Genomic DNA, 6000 nt, shown 5'->3' on the forward strand with positions numbered 1-6000 from the left:
CCAGTGGGTTTTCATTTCAAGCGGAATTGGATGTTATGACAAGGGAACTGTAACTGTTTCAATTACTTTCCAGCATTTTCTGAGTAGCACCATGATATTTTCCAATATATATCTCTGTTTCAAAATAATGTACTGGATATGAACGGTAATGTGAAATATTTATACTGATGTGATATTTTGTCCATGCTGTCACATAGAGATGTACGGATATACAGTATGTGTGTATGTGTGTGTGTGTGTGTGTGTGTGTGTGTGTGTGTGCACAGGCATCACTAGCAGATTGCTACAGAATTAATATTTTGAGGGGTATGCTTTGGCCTGATCTATGGATCGGCATAAATCTATGGTGGAGGTCTACCGAGAGTTCCTTGGACTTCATGGCTTTGTTTTTTGTCCTGACATGCAGTGTGAATTGTGGGATTGGACATAGTGCCTTTCCAAACTATGTCCAATCAATTCAACTTGCCACAGGTGGACACCCATCCTAGACACTTCTCAAGGATAATTAAAGCAAACAGGATGCACCGGACCACAATTTGGAGTGCCACAGCAGTCTGAATACTTGTCATTATGGGTTAAATGTTTTCACCTTGTCATTATGGGTTATTGAGTGTAGATTGATGGGCAATTTTTATCAATTTAAAATGAAATCTACAACACAATAAAGTGTGCAAAATGTGAAGGGGTCTGAATACTTTCTGAAGCAACTATGTATGACCTTGGTCTTCATTTGCTTCATAAGCTTATTTGTGCATATTTTAGATTAATGGTATATCAGCTGACAACATAAGATAAGTAATATGAAATATGAACAAAAAGTATTAAGAAAAGAGATTACATTAAATGGCAATTGTATACATTTTCCTGGCAGTGTTTAATGTATTTATCTGGAATGGCCAATCAAATCCTATCAGTGCTCATTGCCATGCCTCTATCAGTCCAGGAGAGTGCAGATAGGCATGGGCTCACCTCCAAAGCATGTGATGTCTGGTTTCTAACACCATACAGTTCACAAGTAAGAAGGCCCTTCATGTGCACCTCAACAAGCACTGCCCAACTGAACCCCTCTCTTCCCAGCACAATGCTATTTCCAAGTGTGTGCTGGCCAACTCAACCCTCTCATCCCTGCACAATGCTATATCCAAGTGTGTGCTGCCCTGCAGTGCTGCCAGCCACAGGCAGCTCTGGCATGGTCTACATTTGATATCAGACCACGGGGCCCATCCATGCCCCAGAACAATGTATTTTAAAAGGATGAGCCTCCCAATAGCCTTGCAGCTTTTGCATGAAGATACTGTCATGCAATATGGAGTATTTTCTCATATAGTCCAATACGTGATATCCTGCAATACAATGAGAATGAGAAAATCTGTAGTAATGTAAAAACAGAAGTAGATGCATCGTAAAATACTTCTGTAACAGTGCAACAGAAGCAAAGAGGTCTGGACAGCTACAAATACCCAGGTCACTCATGCCAACACAACCACTATTCATTGCGTATCACGGAAACTGCCACAGGCTACTGGTATACATACTAAAGCTGTTTGATTTTCCTTTGTTTGTGCAGGAGATTCATTGGCATTCATGCACACATCAGTGAAAACACTGGTTATACAGAACTATGCTTCTCCCTTGCGTAACTGTGGATACCTAATGCTATACCAGGCCTGACACAAGGGCCTGCATGATCATGAGGGCCAGCATCTATGATTCATGGAAGAGGTATTTGACGGTCAGGTCACACTTCATATCTAAATATTGAGTATGACTCTGAAAAGCTGTCATGAAACATTCATTGGACCTTCATAATCATGCTATGCAAGCAGGTATGAGCAAACCTTGTGTTTTTTAGTCACAATCATGAAATGAATGTTTTTGAGTGCATGGCTTAATTTTTGTTACATTTAAAATATATGCCACCTGTCATTAAAGTCTATAGATATTTATATGTACTTCAGTATTAATGACAGACTCAAGTAATATACATACAGGGATATGGTTTATTATGAAGTTACACCTACTGTAACACTTATTTCATTATGAATATTCTCTATGAGTATTCTTAGATATGTGTATGAGTATGAGTCAGGATGGAAGATCTGCTGTAGCTTGCTTCTTATGTCTCAGTAAAGTCACAAAACCTGTGTTCACTGACAGGATTTTATGTCCGTGTCCAATGGTACATTAATCACACATTTCCAAGGATCCCTGGCTGCAGTGTGAGCAACGTTGAGCTGTTTTCCAGGAGTTTACACAGAAAAGGCAGTGAAATATGACACACATTCATTTTGCCTCTTTGCAGAAAGCTGTATAAATGTATGTTTTCTCACGGGAGAAAGTTTGGTGAAGTTCTGTTATTGTGATGTTTGTCTTTTTTTGACAGAAAATATTAAGCATGAAGCATTGCATCTATTTCAAGGCATTTGAAAAATAATATTCAGGATCTCGCTCCTCTCGCTTCTCTTGGTATTGTCTAGGCCAGGGGTCGCCAACCCTGGTCCTGGAGAGCCGCAGGGTGTGCTGGCTTTCGTTGTTACTTGGCATTAATTGATCAATGAAAGCCGTTGATTACACAGTTAACTCACCTCACCTGGTTTCTTGGGTCTGAATCGGTTGCTTATTTTAAGGTGGAGACGAAAGCCAGCACACCCTGCGGCTCTCCAGGACCTGGGTTGCCGACCTCTCGTCTCGGCACTGCACACACGCAGTGTGAAATAGATTAGATTAGATAGATCTAGCTGAAATAGATTTTTAATTCTGTATTTTGATTGTCATCATACACATGTGCACATTGTTGGCATTTTCCTGACATTTTGGCCTTCTAATGGGCTCATAGCTGAAATGCATTTGCTGATTTAACTAAATGGATGTGTCTTTCATTATTTGCACTCCGGGACAAACAGCTTCTGCTACGGTAATGTCCTCTTTTCTTTCCTCTTTACAGTTTTAATCAAATGCTGTTGTTCTGCTGACGGGAATAGTCTGGGTCTGCCGTGCAAGGTGGATGAACACAGCCACCATTAATGAGTATCTTTAAATAAGTGCCCTTCTTACCCACTGAAAGTGCATTTCTACTGCTCCGTGGTTAATGGAAGGCTCTTAGCATTATGGGTCTGAGAATCCACCCCAGGGACAAGAAGAGAGACATCACATCACCATTGCGAAAGGGTTTCATTTAGGATGTAACCTCGGGGGAAAGCAGCAGATAATATACTTCTCAATTCCTCCCCCACCGTTGTTTATATAACTCACTTCAATCTTTTTCTCCAAGTGCTTTGTTTTTGTTCAGAACAAATTCCTTCAATCATTCTGGATGTAGCAAAACCAATGTAAGGATAAAATGTCTGAAACCAATACACTAAAATGAGATTTATGTCCCATATGATTTTTTTTCTTTTCTCCCCTGATTTCCATGGGCAGTATTCCTGTCCAGCTTTGTGAAAGGTAAACGGCACACATGAAGCTTTTCAGATGATTCTGCGAAGAGACACTTGATTTCACTATTTATCTGATGTAATGTCCTGCTTCATTTACAGGGCTCGCATTCTACATACTTATCCGTCTCCGCAGCTGGATGCTTGCTAAAACTATTCACGTGAAGTGCACTCCTCAGGGGTGCAGCCGCTGTGCCCTCACCTGGATAACTTTGGATAACCTGCAGAATTTTGTTTGTGTTTCTGCTAATCTAAAGATATGCATCCAAGATTACAGACAGAGTAATAGGAAAGGCTGTGGGTACTTCTATTGCAGGGGCTGTATCATGTGTTCTCATTTGTCAGTTTACTATCATAACAAGAGAAAAGGCTCTACAGTAGCAGGAAATAATAAGCAGCATTACCAGCATGCCTGAAGGTGTTAACACGGAGGTTTAGTCAAGCTGCTTTTGGGTTGCTCCTCAAGGCGTTTCCTCAGGACACATTTACAACAATCCCCACTGAAGTGTTTGCACATTTATTTTTACGTAGTGCACAGAATTCAATTAGCAGTACTGTTAAATGTCAAATTATATTGGCCTTCTCAGATGTTAATTATGATTGCTGTAGTGTGGCACATTTTAGTGTAATTGCTGTCATTCCATGAATTTTATTTCATTTTTTTTAGCCATTTTCAACACAGAAACCCCTGAAAGTAACACCTCTTTATGCCCTTCTGAACTGAAATGTTGTGTGACATGATGTGTAGTCTTTTTCTAACTGCCATGTCCTTAAAGTAGGTGTGTCTATCTCAATTGCATACAGTATTCTCTTATCAATCGGTTAAACAAGCTGTTAAATTAAACTGACAAATGTGTGGGTTCATCAATTTTACAACAGGATATCTCATTGATATCTACATTGATATTGATCAGTGACCACTTTATTAGGTACTTACTAGACTTATTAAGTCTTCTGCTGCTGTAGCCTATCCCCTGAGAGGTGTGACACGTTGTATATTCAGGGGTGTTCTTCTGCATTCCACTGTTGTAATGTATGGTTTTTTGTGTTACTGTCACCTTCCTTCGACCAGTCTGGCCTGGCCTTCTCCTCTGACCTCTCTCATTAACAAGGCGTTTCTGCCTGCAGAACTGCGGCTCACTGGATGTTTTTTCACTATTCTCTGCAAATTCTAGAGACTGTTGTGCGTGAAAATCCAAGGAGATTCTGTTTCTGAGATACTCAAACCACCCTCTCTGATACCAACAGTCATAGTCACTTAGATCACATTTCTTACCCATTCTGACTTGGTCTGAGAAACCATAATCTTTTCAAAGCTGTACAATGGACTGCACCGATATCTGAAAATAAAATAATAATAATAAAATAACAATAATATAACCATTGATGGGGAAGATGGGGTGACCTTGCATGCTATCCTACAGCTAACACAGAATTGTGAAAAAGCTTAGGATTTACCTATGAAACAGAACTACTAGTGTGTAAAATTGTGCAAATGTTTGGCCTTAGTTTATGAGCCATATTTACGTGTGTTAGATTGACTTGGATACAGCTTCGCTTTGTTTACTGTGTCTTAAAACTTCGCTTTACCGGAGAAGTTGTATTAGTTTCCCTTAAGTATACGAGAGGTTTGCTTTGTAATTTATTCTTGCATTAATTTCCCATTATGTGCTGCCATTGCTTCACTTAATTACTTTTTTGTTTGTTGTTTAGCCGAAATGTCATCTTTGCCTGTCACAAGTAATATATTGCCTTCTCTTCCTGCTCTCCCTCAAATGAAACAGATCTGGTGTGTGATAAGTGGTACCTTAAACACAAGCTTTTTTACTGTAGTTGGAACCCGGAAAGGTCATGCTCAGTCATATGCAGACTTGTTTGTTATTTCTGAATAATCTCATCATATTTTAGCATTTACATATTAATGTCATTGCCTTTTATTTGTTTGTTTGTTTATTTATTTATTTAAGTTTGTCATTACGAACGAAAAGGGAACACATGCATATACAATGGGTCTGTGTATGCTAAGTAGTAACTTGGAAAAAAATAATTTAATTAACACCAGCCTCCCTTGGTGTTAGGACCGGTAGCTGGTTAAAATACGTGAATTCCCAAATACATCTTCAAAGCTGCTTAAATTAATTAAAGAGACATTAATGCTATACAAGCTTCGAGGAGTCAGAGGAGGTTTCTCCGTGCCGTTTGCCTGCAGCTAATGAACTGAAATGATTATGTAAGCCATCAAAACTCCAGCCTTTGTCACTGAAGCCAGGAATAAGCCCACCCAGGAAAGGAGCCCCAGTGGGATGATATCAGCAGCATGTCAGACCGGGCCTTTCATGGCTCACAGTCATATCAGAAGGCTATCAGTGTGTGATTAAAGACCCATGTGCAAAAACTGTCCTCATTAAGAGCTACCAATACTGCCAGCCCAAAAACGAGTTCATATCTTGTACAGAATTAGTAAAGTGGTCACTGAGTGCATTTTTCATATCTATTTTCCTAAATAATTTTCAAATGTATCATTCATTCATTTCAGCATGATTTCTCATCAATCAAAAATACAGTG

Source organism: Conger conger, chromosome 14 (genome assembly GCF_963514075.1).
Source record: "Conger conger chromosome 14, fConCon1.1, whole genome shotgun sequence".
Lineage (NCBI taxonomy): Eukaryota > Metazoa > Chordata > Actinopteri > Anguilliformes > Congridae > Conger > Conger conger.